This window comes from Rhinoderma darwinii, chromosome 6 (genome assembly GCF_050947455.1).
Source record: "Rhinoderma darwinii isolate aRhiDar2 chromosome 6, aRhiDar2.hap1, whole genome shotgun sequence".
Taxonomy (NCBI): Eukaryota; Metazoa; Chordata; class Amphibia; order Anura; family Rhinodermatidae; genus Rhinoderma; species Rhinoderma darwinii.
The window spans coordinates 42,408,890-42,426,029 of record NC_134692.1 but is presented as its reverse complement, the minus strand read 5'-3'; the positions used below and the strand labels follow the sequence as shown (position 1 = coordinate 42,426,029).

At 41.2% G+C, this 17,140-nt stretch overlaps 1 long non-coding RNA gene across 1 annotated transcript; it reads right to left on the bottom strand.

The window, feature by feature from the left end:
- Window positions 1-1,081: 1,081 nt before the first annotated feature.
- On the bottom strand, window positions 1,082-15,050 carry LOC142656280 (uncharacterized). Its single transcript, XR_012849645.1, has 3 exons — window positions 15,000-15,050; window positions 13,342-13,444; window positions 1,082-1,536 (listed from the first exon to the last, which is right to left on the bottom strand). It is a non-coding gene; the product is annotated as an uncharacterized LOC142656280 (long non-coding RNA).
- Between the last annotated feature and the right edge of the window lie 2,090 nt (window positions 15,051-17,140).

Sequence of the window (17,140 nt, the reverse complement as noted above, 5' to 3'; positions counted from 1 at the left end):
TCACTGAAAAATCTGTGAAACGTTTCAATTTTTAGTTAACTTATTTACGTTAATTTATTTCCCATTATTTTATATAACATCAATATATTCCATAGAGTTGTACAGGTGTTTACTTACAGGGGCCAACAATCTAATCTCCTTATTTTAGATACACATTGTATATATTTTAGGGCTAGTTTCAGACTGTTCTTGTTAGAGGAAACTGGAATATGAAAATGAAACCCAGACAAGCATGGATTTCCTTAATCGTCGAGGACTATGTGTACAGGTCCAAAAGTCTGTAAAACTTTGTTCGTTTACCGTCTATATGGTAGCGGTGCTGTGTTATTTCTAATACTAATACTAGTAAAATACACAACATAGAAAGAAAAGAAAATAGTGCCGCCCACTGGGGGTTGCAGATAGTATAGCTTTTAAATGTAATAGATACAGCAACTGTGATACACGGAAGAGCACTTTTTATTTCTAACAAAAGAATGATTTTCAAATACGCATACAATATATATATATATATATATATATATTTTCATAGATTTGTCTGTGTTGTGTATTAAATAGCAGTGTATTAAAGACTATGTACACCTTTGAAAATTTTATTTTTTAAATAAAATGTTTATCACTATTTTGTGCAACTTTCTAATTACTTTTTTGTATCTTGCGCTGAAATCTGTCTCGATCAGGTGAGCATCAGGATCCTAACACACAGGTTCATAACTTAGATGTGATCGATAACAGGTGGATCCTGCGTGTCAAAGAAGGAACAGCTGTCGCTGAACCTATCAGTGCTGCTGACGTGACAGATTCAGCAGCTGTATCTCAAAAAGTAAAAATAATTTTTAATCAAAAGTCATTAGAAAGTTGCACTAAATACACATTTTTATTAAGACATTTTTAAATAATTTTCAAAGGTGTACATAGCCTTTAAGTTTATATCTTATTTGGGGATAGTAGAGGTAAATAAGAGTTGTCTTTTTAACCTCCATTTTTTTTCAAATGTATGAAAACCTGATATAAAGTATTGCATGAGTTAAATCAATCTAATCACACATAAAAGAGTTATAAGGGGTTAAAGAGTAAAATGAACTTTTGGAAATCAAATTTTATTCTTCGCAGCAATTCTTAAAGAACACTTTCAGTAAAACTAAAAATTCAGTCTTGCCTGGAATCTTCCCACCCCCATCATTTCTACTTCAATATGAAGCAGAACTGCCTGCATCACCATCCTGTAGTGCAATGCCAGGCAAAATCAATGTGTCATAATGCGTCCAGTGCCCCAATAACCTGTAAAATGCAGGGTGGGCTGCAACTGTTAAAGGGTTGACAGTCGACAATCGAACGTCTATTTGGATTACCAGACATTCTGCTGTTCTTGTCCAATATATGTTTTCCCAGAAGATAAGCTGTGCTGGAGATGTCTAGCAGTCGCTCATTCCTCCGGTCTCCATAGCAATACGGCTCTGTCCAATTTTCAAATGTGCTGCATATTCCATTGACATCCGTAGCCAGTCTGTAGCCTCCCTATGGACGTCAAGGAGCCTGAAAAAAATATTCGACCTATTATTAACATCCATATTTACATTCTTATTTGATTCATATTTGTAGGTACAAAATGGAAAAAAATACAACTGGAAATACTGATGAAAACCACTGGCGTGTTACGGCTCCATTTTGTACACATAGAAGTGTATTTGGCCCTTTCTTTCAGATTCCGTAGTAGGGAGCTCTCTGGGATTGTGCTGCGTTACAGCCTCTGTGCCATGTGCATGAAGTTCTTGGCCAACTTAATGTTCTCTTTTGCTCCAGGTGCAGTTGTGGAGTGGCCAATTATGTCTTTCTGGGTAGCCCTTATCAGGAAAAGCAGCCACATTACACAATATATATCTGTCCCATATCGTCTATTGATGCTAAGTAGCGTTTAGGCTGGAGCTAGTGATATGTCACATTGTAGCATACATGCTTTGTATAAGCAAAGGGACAGACAGTTTTTCCTGCCAACAATACAGTGCGGCATTTAAGCAGGGCTACAGTATTCCAGTATGTTGCAGCCACATTGCATCTCCCTAGTTCACAGACAGATTTAATGCTGTTGCTATGTAACAATAATCATATATGTTGCCAAGTAGTTTCAGGATACAGTAAAATAAATGGCAATATTTTATATAAATCTAATTTAAATTAACACTTAATGTGATCTATGTGTGCAAAATACATATGAATCAGGAGCGTAATTAGGAAAGACTGGGCCCTATAGCAAACTTTTGACTGGGCACTCCCCTCGGTGTCACACCCCGTAGTCAATAGTGCCCCCTATATATAGTGCCCCCTGTAGATTGTGCCATACAGCCACACTGTAGATTGTGCCATACAGCCCCACCTGTAGACAGCGCTATATAGCCCCCCTGTAGACAGTGCCACTCCCCTTTGTAGGTAGTGCCACCCTTCCCCCTGTAGATAGTGCACCTTTCCCCCTTGTAGATAGTGCCGTACACCTCCTCCTTGTAGATAGTGTCCCTACCTCCCCCTTGTAGATAGTGTCATACAGCCCCCTGTAGATAGTGCCATACAGCCCCCCATAGATAGCACCATACAGCCCCCCCATAGATGGCGCCATACATCCCCTCCCGGTAGATAGCACCCCCATCTCCCCTTGTAGATAGTGGCCATACAGCCCCCTGTAGATAGTGCCATACAACCCCCTATTGTAGATAGTGCCCCCAAACAAATAAAACGTATACTCAACTTTGCCCTGTTCCCACGACGAAAGGAGCTGTTCCAAAGCATCTTCAACGCCGACGGGATGCTTGCGTAGGCCAGCGTGATCCAGTGACGTCATCATGATGCCTGCGCAGGGATCCTGTCCCTGTGCCTGATAGGTTGCAGGCCGAACGTGTCCTGTAGCCTAGTAAATGAAATAGCAGGGAGATACCTGGTATGGGCCCCCTCATGCTGCTGGACCCGTAGCAGCCGCATCGGCTGCTAGAACGGTGGTTGCTCCACTGATATGAATACATGTCTAAATTGTATTGCAGCCCCCTCAAGTACTCAAATGTGGCCCTCAGACTAACAAAAATGTTGTGCACCCCTGAGCTAGATGCAACAAGATGTCGGATGTCACTGTAGAGCAACATTTGTGTCTCTCAAGTTGTATATTTAGTAAAAAATACTGCATATTTCCCTATTGCCTGTATATAGTGAAAACATTCTAGAGCGCTGTACACAAATCATATTCACTCATATTAGCTCACATCAACTACAAGTCCGACCTCTAGATTTACATAATGATCATAATATGCAATTTAGTACTTCTTGTGTTGAAAGACATGTTTTAAAAAACTGTTATTATCTTTAGATTATCCAGAGTGCTATAAATGGATTCTGAACTTGTAACATGAAAATATTATAATACTATTTGCTATACCAAATATTTTTAAACCAATACACCTACATAAGCGGCAGCTTTAGAGACAACAATTCATCACGTCGTGTCACAGATGTCTCTGTGGGAGTATTGGTGCGGCAATATTGTAGTCACAGTGTTGCCTATGTTTCCGTATATCTTCGTATTGTTTTATTATAAACAGTTTAGTATAAATTATGCTGTAATAATGCTATTAATCCTGGTACCCCCTTCTAGGGGTTCAATACACCAATTTAGATAGTATGGGGATGCACTGTACAGCTCCTCAAACTCTGCTTCTGAAAATTGTTTACATTTCCCCCTATGTTAATCCTTTATAGATATCTTATAGATACCCCTATTCAGGGGCGGACATAACATATGTGCAACCTGTGCTGTACAGGGGCAAGGAAGGTAAGGAGGCCCACTGTCAGCTTCAATATATATCCCTACTGTCTTTTAGATTGTATAAAAGGGTCTGAACTAATGAATTTCATAGCTCCCAGTTACTGATGGATTCTTATAGAGACATAAGGGGATGATCTCTGATGAGCTATTCAAGAGCAAGGGGCCCATATACTGATCTTGCACAGGGGCCCTCAGTTATCTGTGTCCTCCCCTGCCCCTATTTATAGTGCATTAGTTTTACATGCTTATAATTCATAGTGTAACAGGTTCACTTTATAGAGACTAATGCAGTATAAATGTAATTCTACAATATGTTCTACAATCAAATATCTATAGGACTTCTAGATATAGAAATATAATTTTTTTTCTAAACAAGATTTATTACATTTTTCTCCCTATAATGAATATAAAGTCTATAAACACTGGTAGAATTCATACAAAACGTACAAAAAACAAAACTTTAGATTAATTAATATAAGACTGCGTTCACACTTGCGTCAGGGCTCCGGGCCGACGTTCCATCTGAGCTTTCTGTCGAAACGGAGCCCTGACTGACACAAACGGAAACCAGAGGTTTGATTTCAATGGTGACGGATTCGGTGCCAATGGTTTCCGTTTGTCTCCGTTGTGCAGGAGTTCCGTTGTTTTGACGGAATCAATAGTGTAGTCGAACTAAGCCTAAAGGAACACTCTGGGCAAAACTGATACACTGTGTTATGCTTAGTGGAGGGCCTGAGTGGGCGGTGCGTGACACATAGGATTCAAAGAACATTCGAGAATCTCTGTTATCCTCCACCCTCTCCGGCCCTCCTACACCCTCTCCAGCCCTCTTACACCCTCTCCGGTCCTGTTCTAGGCATAACACAGTGTATTAGTTTTGTAAGTGCATAAGGGTGTCCTTTAAGACTATAGGTCCTAATTTTATCTCCGGTAATTATTCACCACAATAACATGTCAACCCGTTTTTCCCTCCCAGTTTTATTCTGGTACCCAAATAACTCAGGTGAACTAAACATGGTAAATTTCAAACTACTTAGAACTAAACGTATTGATTATTTATGATTCGAAACATTAAGATACTTACATATTTTTTTAGACATTTCTTTTTAGGCCCACTGAATATAATGTACCCCATGTCTACTGATCTATAATTCTGAGTGTTACGCGGTATGTCTTTTTCTAGCACAAAATAGTAAACTTCTAGTAAAAGAAAAATTAAATCCACAAAAAGTTGGTGAAAATTTAAATTTCCTTTAAACATGCACACATCCCACCATCTATTCAAAGTAAATTTGGCAATAATTGCGAAGGAGACTGAATTCATTGCAAACAGATGCATAAAATCAAACTCATAGCCATGCAATCTCAGTACACAAACTTTAGTAGTAGTGTGGGTCGTATTGAAGACCTCAGTGACTATAAATGTAGAACTCTCTAATGATGCCACTTTTGCCACATTTCATGGAGGGTCTAATCTGCTAGATTTTACCCAGTGAACAATAAGTTCTATTATTGTGTGGAATCATCTAGGGGTAATTACAGCTCAGCCACGAAGCAGTAGACCACAAAATTAAGTGTGTGGTGCGTATAAATTGTCTATCCTCAGTTTCATTGATTACTAAAAAATTCTAAACTACTTCTGCGTAGAACTGTGCATCAGGTGTAGGGCCGGCCTTTGGTGTGTGTGTGACCTGTGCCATCGCACAGGGCGCATCACTCCAGCAGGTCGAACAGGGCGCTGCACTGGCTCCCTTCACCTGCATGTGTTTGTGGAGCGCCCAGGCCCGGTGACTCTGAAGCTGCCTTTCCACCCGGACACTCCTTTTCTGCTCAGTGGCATAACTACCACTGTAACAGCCATAACGGCTGCTAGCGGCGCCACCGGACATGAGGGCACCCATGCCCGGAGGTGCCGCTATGTCTGCTTCAGTGGTGGCGACGCTGAATTCAGTAGTATCTGCGTCCTTAGGACACAGATACCATTGAATCCTATGACAGAGCAGAGAGGTATCTCCCTGCTCTGCCATTTACTAGGCTACAGGCCTATCAGGTAGGGGGACAGGATCCCTGTGCAGGCTGGCATGATGACTTCACTGGATCACGCCGGCCTACACAAGGATCCCTTCGGCATTGTGGAGCAGCTCCGTTCGTCACAGGAACGGGGCCTACGGGAGTACAATATGTTTGTTTTATTTATTTGGGGGGCACTTTACAAGGGGGAGGTGGGGGGCTACTGTTTACAAGTGGGAGGTGAGGGGCTGTATGGCACTATCCACAAAGGGGAGGTGGGGAGCACTGTCCACAAGGGGGAGTTGGGGGGCTGTATGGCACGGTTTACAATGGGGAGGTGGAGGGCTGTATGGCACTATCTAGAAATTGCCTGCTGTAAAATTTGTGGAGGAGGGATAATCGTCTGGGGCTGTTTTTCAGGGTTTCGGCTAGGCCCCTTATTTCAAGAGAAGAGTAATGTTAACGGTGCAGCATACAAATAAATTTTAGACAATTGTATGCTTCCAACTTCATGGCAATAGTTTTCTGTTTCAGTGCACAAAATGAGGTCCATAAAGACATTGTTTGAGGAGTTTGGTGTGGAGGAACTAAGCGGCCTACACAGAACCCTGACTTCAACTCCATCAAACATCTTTGGGATAAATTGGAGCGCCAATTGCGAGCCAGACCTTTTCATCTAACATCAGTGTCTGAAATTGCAAATGCTCTTTTGGCCGAGTGCACACAAATTCCCACAGACACACTTAAAATTCTTATGAAAAGCTGTCCCAGGAGGGTGTCTTGGCTGCAAAAGGGGGCCCAACTCCATATTAAAGCCCATGGTTTTAGAATGGGATGTTCAACAAGCCCATATAGGTGTAATAGTCAGATGTCCACATACTTTAGGTCATAATGGGCTCTTTGTTTTAATGAATTCATTGGCATTGGAATGCTATTGCACACATCCCAGCACCACCAATAAGTGTAGGTGACGCCAAGGGCTCTGCTGCAAAAGCTACACTGTGGCACTCCACCTAGCTGCCTAAGGTACTTTTACACTGGCACATTTTGGCTGGTGCAACGAGCACCGATTAACGAGACAGCTCGTTGATCGGCGCTCATTTGCTAGTTTCACAAGGAGCTAGTTTACGGATGAGCACTCGATACTCCGATCGCTAATCCCCATACATTTCTACCATGTTGGCAGCGCGTCTCCCTGTTTACACAGTGAGATGTGCTACCTACAACGTTAATATTTTGCACTTTTAATACAATGCTATCAGCTTTTGAACAAGCGTTTGCTTGTTCATTTTCTGATCGCTGCCCTGTTTACACAGGGTGTTGATCAGGAACGAGCGTTCTTTGAGTGCTCGTTTGCACGATAATTGGCCAGTGTAAAAGGGCCTTAAAGGACGGGTGTCGTGAAAAAAATATTTTTTATATCAATTTGCTTTTAGTGTTTTATTTAAAAAAAATATATTTATTTGTGTGTTTGTGTTTGACTTTTTTTTATTTTTTAACTTTTTCTTGTCTATGGGGGCTGCCATTTTTTTTCCATCTCTGTATGTGTCGATTAACGACACATACAGACATGGAATACGGCACATACAACCCCATAGTGAATGCGAACGGGACCCGTTCCATCCACTATGCTGTACGCCGTCTGTGTGGGAACGGCGCATGCGCCGCTCCCACACAGTCCAAATTGAAGGTCTTCGGCCGAGCGACGTCCGGCGCCATTTTCTTGTGGACCGGAAGCCGCGGCCGGACAGTAAGATTACTACTTCCGGTCGCGGCTTCCGGACTTGTGTTCTGAAGCAAGCACTTGGAGCGGAGGGAGCAGACGGAGCGGACGGACAGGAGGGAGCGGCAGCGGCAGGAGCAGGTAAGTTAGGTCTGTGTATGTACGTGTTTTAGTGTGTGATTACTACTGTATGTAAACCTACTACACTGTGTGTTCGCTCAAAAAATGGCGACACACAGTGTAGGAGGTTTGAATGTTCAATTCCCTCCTTTCTCCTGGCACTAGCCAGGATAAAGGAGGGGGGATTCTGTGAGCTCACTAGAGCGAGTGTGTATTCTCAAATTTTGCAGCATAAAGCAATGTGGTTGCTTTACCACATGCCAATGCTGCAATTTTGGGAATTTCTCCATCTAGTGACCAGCACTGGGAAATGTTATAAATTAGAATCTAATTTATAATATTTCCTGACTCGTGAAAAAATTCAAAAAATTAGAACAATGTTTAATCATTTATACACTAACTGTTTAACTAAAAAAATAAAAATAATAATTTCTAGCGACAGATTCCCTTTAAGTCTTTACATCCACTGTACATGTGATATAATCACAACATAAAAACAAACAATTCATTTAGATACGGAGATAGCTCAATTGAGTGTGATTTCAGCAGCTAGCATAATGTCATAACAACTTTGTCCCACTTACTTATGGACCCCCTTTTTATGCCAGTGTAGCCTGAGTCCAACAGGTGGTGGACCTTTATGCAGTTGCTGCCTTCCTTTCCAACCCCTATAGTTACACCACGGTGAGTAATAGTGGGACTAGCCCCTCTTGGCATTGTTAATGGAGTGGGTATCTTCAAAATCCCCCAAATTACAAAAATAAATAAATAATATATTCCCTGAGGTGTCTAAATTCGGTAATAATACAACAACTTATAAAGGCAGGGGAGCATGGAGATGTAGGAGTGCTCACTCTTTTTGACATGCTGCATATGAAGGCATCTTTCAACACTGGATGGTGGTCTCATAGATTTTTAATGAGACCACATAGATATCATACCATTTGCGAACTGTAAATTATAAATAATTGCACAGGATGAAATAAATTAAAACTGCAATGGATAAAGTACCCACAAGGGTTTTATTTAAAAAAAAATTCTATAGCAATAAAATCCCAGCATAAACTATAACAAAATGTAAAATACTAAAACTAATTGTTATTATTTTCAAAATGAGAGACACAATCCTTACTTCACACACTATTTTTTAGCCTGATTATACTGTAAGAAATAGGTGGAGGGAGGGGAGTCTTTTAATTTCCATCTCTTTCATCTCAGAGCTGCAGGAGCAAGAATCATTACGTTAAAGAGGACACATCTCATGGGACCCCGAAGGCCCCAAAGACACAATTAGAGGATAAACTCACTATGAACACATTATCAGAAACTTCACAAATGACAAAGTTATCAACTTCACAAAAGTTTAGTGGGTGCTGTAAATTATTTAAAGGGGTTGTCCGATTTCAGTAAATTTATGTGAGTTTTTTGTATAATGAAAAGTTATACAATTTTCCAATATACTTTCTGTATTAATACCTTATGGTTTTCAAGATTGCTTGTTGTCATTCAGAAGGAACATTCATTATTTACTTTCAGTGGATACAATTCTGTCCATTGTCATGTGATAGACAGACAGGTGCTGGGATAATTAGAACACACAGCTCTGATACATATACTGTAACTGCAACGAGCCGTGCACCTGTGTGTCCATCACATGACCATGGACAGTATTTTATACACTGGAAGTAAACAAAGAATGTTCCTACTGAATAACAACAAGCAGAAATCTTGAAAACTGTGAGGAATTGCTCTAGAAAGTATTTTGAAAAATTGTATAACTATTAGGGTATGTTCACACAACCTATTTTCGGACGTAATTCAGGAGTTTTACGCCTCGAAACGTAATTCAGGCGTTTTACGCCTCGAATTATGCCTGAAAAGACGGCTCCATTAGGCCTGCAAACATCTGCCCATTGCTTGCAATGGGTTTTACGATGTTTTGTTCAGACGAGGTGTAATTTTACGCGTCGCTGTCAAAAGACGACGCGTAAAATTACGGCTCGTCAAAATAAGTGCAGGACACTTCTTGGGACGTTTTTGGAGCCGTTTTTCCATAGACTCTATTGAAAATAGCTCCAAAAACGGCCGCGAATTACGCCACGAAAAACGCGAATAACGTCTGAAAATCAGGAGTTGTTTTCCCTTGAAAACAGCTCCGTATTTTCAGACGTTTTTTGTTAAGCGTGCGAATATACCCCTAGGGTATGTTCACGCCTCGAATTACACCTGAAAAAACGCCCCTAATACGCCTACAAACATCTTCCCATTGCTTTCAATAGGTTTTACGGTGTTCTGTTCCCACGAGCCTTAATTTTACACGTCTCTGTAAAAATAAGGTGCGAAAAAAGACAGCTCGTCAAAAGAAGTGCAGGACGCTTCTTGGGACGTTTTTGGAGCCGTTTTTCATAGACTCTATTGAAAACAGCTCCAAAAACAGGTGCAAAAAACGCAGCGAAAAACGCGAGTTGCTAAAAAACTTCTGAAAATCAGGAGCTGTTTTCCCTTGAAAACAGCTCTGTATTTTCAGATGTTTTTTGTTAAGCGCGTGAACATACCCTTAGGGTATGTGCACACACACTAATTACGTCCGTAAGTGACGGACGTATTTCGGCCGCAAGTCCCGGACCGAGCACAGTGCAGGGAGCCGGGCTCCTAGCATCATACTTATGTACGATGCTAGGAGTCCCTGCCTCGCTGCAGGACCACTGTCACGTACTGAAAACATGATTACAGTACGGGACAGTTGTCCTGCAGCGGGGCAGAGACTCCTAGCATCGTACATAAGTATGATGCTAGGAGCCCGGCTCCCTGCACTGAGTTCGGTCCGGAACTTGCGGCCGAAATACGTCCGTCACTTACGGACGTAATTAGTGTGTGTGCACATACCCTTAATTATACAAAAAAAATAACTTCTTTGCTGAAATCTAAGAACCCCCATTAACTCTTCACAACAGACGTATGTTTCTAAGTAATTTCAGAACTGGTTTCAAATTGTAACCTTTGCTTCCCCTCAAATTGTGAATACAAATAATCGCCCAAAAAAACCTGAAATCAATAAGAATAATAATATAGTAATAAAATAAATAAAAGGCACAGAATATATTGTAAGATTTGGATCCACTACCCTCCAGATCTAGAGCACATTCTGCATGTGCCACATTCTCAATGACAGGGTGAGGTATATCAAATGGCCAAAAATATATAATTCAATAAAAAATGGTCCATATAGCAAAATCAGAAAAGAGGAATCAGTCCTAGTGTTGCACACTGATCTGAGATTAGAATCAATTCTGAGACAGTAGAGGGGGGAGGGGAATTCCAAACTGCAACATTCCAAAAGTGCCAAGCAGCAATGGTATAGTTCTCATTCTCATGGAGCAGTTCGGGGGACTTTCGGTACCCCGTTCTCCTCATTGTTCGGGTCCCAGAGGGCAGACTCCCGGCAATCACACATGTATCCCCTAACCTGTGGATAGGGGGATACATGTGTTTTGTGGGAAAACCCCTTTCAGTTCCACAACTCTTTTTCCACTTGCTGCATGCTAGAAGGACAGCAGACTGGAAAAAAAAAACCTCCACATCTCATAGCTGTCCAGGCCCCAAGTAAGAAAAGCTTCTGGAGTTGTATATCATAAAGAAGCAGTCTTGGGTGAAGGGGCTTCCATGCTAGAAACGCCAAACCTTCATCAAGGTAGATATTTGTGGGGTAGTAAAGCTCAAGGTCCTCAGTCGCATCAAATATGTCACTGAACGTGGCAGTAAAACCTAGTAATATGGAATCTTCTTTATGTCATGTATTTAGCCCTTGACGCACCATGACGACACTGTATGTCATGGTGTGGGGGAAAAAGTATAGAGCCAGCTCTCAGAATTACAGCTGACACCTCGTACTAACGGCCAGGATCAGTGATATCTGTGATCCTGGCTGTTTAACCACTTAGATACCGCAATCTATAGCGATCGCAGCTTTAATGCCGTTAGAAAGAGCCACTCTGACAGCCCATCACCCCACCCCCCTCATCTGCTCGACGCGATCATGAGGGGCTAAAAAACAAACCGAAAAAATAATGGAGGAATTTCAGTTCTTTTCCAATTCCACCCCATGATTATTTTTTTTTCCGTTTCCCAGTACATTAAAGGGTTAAAGGGGTATTCCCATCTTAGGCATGTATGTCATATTCACAAGAAATACCATAAATGCCTGAGCGGGCATAGATTTCTCCTCTTATTTACTCCAGTTTCTGGCATAAATTATAGCTATGTTGGGCCGCTGGTGGCCCCGTCCCCTTCTGTTAAGCCCCACCTGCTTTGTTGCTAATGTAAATGCATCAAGTGACGCATTTTTTTCTTTTGCGCAAATTGGGACTTTTGATACATTTGTGATTTTTTTTTACGCCTGAAAAATTAGCATTTAACAAATTCCCCATATTAGCTTTTTATAATAAAATAATAACATTTTACTTACATAAAACCCCATTTAAAAAAAACAACGTTTACCATAAATAAAGCAGCAAAACCTTGTATTCTACAATGTACATGGAGGAAATAAATATACACGAACAAGGCAGGCATATCTTATATTCTATAATAAAATGACAGCTTACAGCGTGATCTCGCGAGATTATGCTTGCTGTGCTGTAAGTTCCACACAAACGTTACCGAAGTGTCGGTATTGTGAATAGACATCGCGTCCTGGCTGGAAGCGATGTCTATTCACTCACTAGACACTTCAGTAACGTTAATGTGTGAGTAAGTGACAGCAAGCGTGATCTCGCGAAAAGAAATGAAAAGAGGAATAGTTCCTGATAGCTCCAACTCCAATGAATCCACTGCGTTCCCACGAGAATAATGAACATGCTCATTATTCTAGAGGATTTTTTTTGCGGAGCCGAAAATAATTGAAGCAGAGTTATTTCCGCTGCATGTGAATGGGGTATAAAATAGCCCATTCACTATTAATGGATGCAGAATGTTAGTGGATTTGATAGGGATTTGGGTGTGGAATCAGGGACTTAGTCCTAATCAAATCCTGATTGCGTGATCTTGGCTTAATACTGACGTATAAAGATTGCAAATTATACCGGTATACAATGCTAAAATATCACCATACTGTAACTAAATAGTATGATTTCAATTTCATATTCAGCCATACACACACACACACACACACACACACATCCTGGAAACATGACGCACAGATACAACCCAGAAGCTGGACACATGCTGCATTCGTGCCACTCACACCTAGTACACATGTGCATGCACACCACTCACACCTAGGACAAATGTGTACGCACACCGCTCACACTTATGACTCATGCGCAGTACATATATACACCAGAACCAAGCTCAGTACATATATACAGCACCAGAACAAAGCTCAGTACATATATACAGCACCAGAACAAAGCTCAGTACATAAATACAGCATCAGAACCAAGCTCAGCACATAAATACAGCACCAGCACAAATACAGATCAATTTAGTGCAACCCATGTGGTATGGGTTTGTATGGCGTAAAACTACAGCTCCCAGCATGGACTGAACAATGGTAAGGATATGCTGGGAGTTGATGTTTAAAAAAAAAACCAAAAAAACATACCACCCATCATCTCGCTGCAGATCATACAATGACTACAGTACTGATTAGAGGCAGAATAAACATTTATATTAAGTGACTCACCAGTGACAATGCCAGATTCTAGTTGTTCTTTTTCTCCATTCGGTCCAGACCTCTATAATGACTTCTCCATATTACTGCATGGTGGCGGTTCAAGGGGTTAAAACTACAAGGCAGGTTCCGATTAAACATACAATGAATTGCAACAATTTCATCTGATCTGCAATTTTGTATTATAAATATTACCAATATAATTACAGGACCAGAACCAAGCTCATACATATGTGCAGTACCGGAACCAATGTTAGTACATATATACATCACCAGAACAAAGCTCATACATGTATACACACACACACAACACCAGAACCAAGCTCCGTACATATATACAACACCAGAACAAAGATCAGTCCATATATACATCACCAGAACTAGGCTCAGTACATATATACAGCACCACAACCAGGCTCAGTATATATATACAGCACCACAACCAGGCTCAGTATATATATACAGCACCACAACCAAGCTCAGTATGTACACACACACACACACACACACACACACACACACACACACACACACACACACACACACACACACACAACACCAGAACCAAGCTCATACATCCATACACAGTACCAGAACCAAGCTCAGTACATAAATACAACACCAAAACCCAGCTCAGTACAAATACATTTCAGTACAGAGATCATTTGCAAAGTCAGGTTAGCAGCTTCCAGAATGACCTGAACAATGGTAATGATATACTGGGAGTTGCTTACACCCCAAAAAATAGTACCCTCCCTCATCTGTACAGATCATACAGTAATAATTAGGCTTTGTTCTCACCTGCATCGGGGTTCCGTTCATGGGTTCCGTCTGACCTTTCTGTCAGGGGAAACCACGAACGGAAACCAAACGGAAACCATAGCTTTCCGTTTGCATTACCATTGATTTCAATGGTAACGCTTCCGTTGCTAATGGTTTCCTGTTGTCTCCGTTTCGCAAAGTTTCCATTTTTTGGGCGGTATCAATAGAGTAGTCGACTGTATCCACCTGTAATCTATCACATCTAACTTAGATGTGATGTATTACAGGTGGATCCTTCGTGTCAGAGACACACAAGACCCGCTGACACTGAACCCATCAGTCCCACAGACCTGACGTGTTCAGGATTCAGCGTAAGATACAGCTGCTCTGTATACAAGATACAGAGCAGCTGTATCTCAAAAAGTAAAAAGATTTTTTAATAAAAACGAATTATAAAGTTGCACAAAATACACTGACTGACATTTTTACATATATAAAAAAAATTCCTTTCAAACGTGTACATAACCTTCAATGCAAACAATCAGATCGTAACAACCATTGTCCAGTAAAACACGTAGCACATGCAGTTTTACCAAAAGTCGGTGCAGTTTTTAAATGATTGTTAACGTTTGAAAAAAACTGCATGGACATTAACAATCATTTGAAAACTGCGCTGACTTTTGGGAATGCAACATTTTGACGTGGTAAGACAGCAGCTACTATATGTATATACTGTACCGGTATGTTCACACAGGTCGGATATGCTCTGTAAAAGCACACAGCATATCCGCCCTGTGCGCCGCAGGGAATTCAAGCTGAAAAACCGCACCAAACTGTGGTGCAGTTTTTCGGCCAGGAATGGCCGCTGCGGAAAACTGAGCAGACAAAAAAAAATAATGGATACCTACCAAGGAGATGCTTCCCTCCTACATCCTGCAGTCCTGCAGCGGTAACATAGGATGAAACGTCATCCCAGGATGCCGGCCCGGACGAAGAAACAGAATTCTGGGTAAGTATAAGATTTAAAAAAATTCTGAGTTGCGTTTTTTTTTTTGCAAAAAAAAACATCTGCTATTTGTTGTGGGTTTTACCCCCCCTCCCCCATTGAATTAAATGGGCAAAGCCCGAAACAAATAAGCAGCATTTACACAAATACAATTGATATGCTGCGGAATAAAAAACCGCACCGCAGGTAAATTTCTGAGCATTTTTTCTGCTTATAATTTACGTAGCGTGTGGATGAGATTTGTTCAAATCTCACCCACTCTGCTGCTACTGTATTAGGGCTTGTCCACACGTAAAGGAATAGCTGCTTCCGGAATTGACACACACACACACACACACACACACACTATATACACACACACACACTATATACACACACACAAACAAACACACACTATATATATATATATATATATATATATATATATATATATATATATATATATATATATATAGTGATAGAAAAAAGCAGCACTCAAAGATAGATTCCAAAATGGGTATGGGTGCCCGGCAGGTAATCCTGATCCAGGGATTATGAATGCATATAGAAAGAAATCCCGAGCACTCCGGTATGGCAAATAAAGGTGATTTATTTCAAACTACATCCTGTTTTGTTGTTTGAAATAAATCACCTTTATTTGCCATACCGGAGTGCTGCGGAATTTATATATATATATATATATATATATATATATATATATATATATATATATATATATATATATATATATTTATACATATACACACACTATATATGCACATGTACACATCACAAACACACACAAATATACACATTACATGCATGTATTGTACACATATAAAGTACACATTGTAAACACACATGCACTTTCTTTTTATGCAGGATATTTGGGGAGTTCAGCAGGTTGATGGGGTGAGATTCTTCACTCCAGCACTTCTCCTGCTCACAGAGCCGCTGACAGTCCCCCCCCCCCCCCTCCCTCACCTCCCGACTGGTAACAGCAGCAGGAGGGGAGCTCGTGTGAAGAGTAGGGCAGTGGGGCTGGAGGGGGAGATTCGATAGATAGCAGCACAGACCAGGGCTGCTATTACAGTCAGACAGCAGTTCTTAGCTGCTGTGCCGCCCCCTTAGAAATGCTGTACCCTGCGCCTGAGACACTGATTGTTTGGGCGGCCAACAGGCGGCCCACTGTTCACCGGCCCATCTGGCATTTGCCAGAACTGCCAGATGGCCAGTCCGGCCCTGGTCAGTAGTGATGGGTGTGGTAGGAGCCGGCCCGCATACAACAAGTAGTCAGCCTGATGTGTATTGCCAAACCTCAGCCCTGTATCAGAAAGGGGCTGCAATTGGTCCTAAAGCTGAATGACACATCCGTCTATAAAGCATGCTACATTTACAGATACAATAATAAAGCTCTTGGAAGGGGGAGGGGCTCTTCAGCTTCTGAAACGGACACCAAATGCCACACTGCAGAGTCTTAACGGGGTTATCTAGGTTATTAAAATCTTATGAAACAATATTAATAAAGCAGAAATTATATAGTAAAGGAAGCATGCATTTTATGGTATCTCGTGACTTCCTGTAGCACTAAATACATAATTGCTCTGAAATCTCACTTGTTCAAACAAAACCAGCTCGTAACACCTCTCACACCCGCAATCCTGTTCTCTGCCCCCAGGATCATTCCAGAGCCAGAGATGAAAATATGTACACAGTGAGTTAAAAACGAGTTTGTTCAACAAACCTGTAAGAGGGGTAAACAAGGTTGGAATCTATGATTGTAGTTCTTTTAGTCTCTGTGTAACCTATATGCTGCCGTACTATATATATACTGTAACTCTGGTTTGTTATCACTGTTATTCATCTGTTTAGTTATATCTGTAGAAAGAATATTATTGCTAAAGGAGTATTTAACAGGTTATATTCAGGAAACCCGGACAGACCATCATGGGAGACTGCAGAAAGCTCTAGAACTGCGGGGGAAGGGGCTGAGTTCTGCGTGGACAGGAAGGAGGGTGTGTGAGGAGCTGCTCAGGAGCAGACAAGAGTGAGAAAGACTGCAGA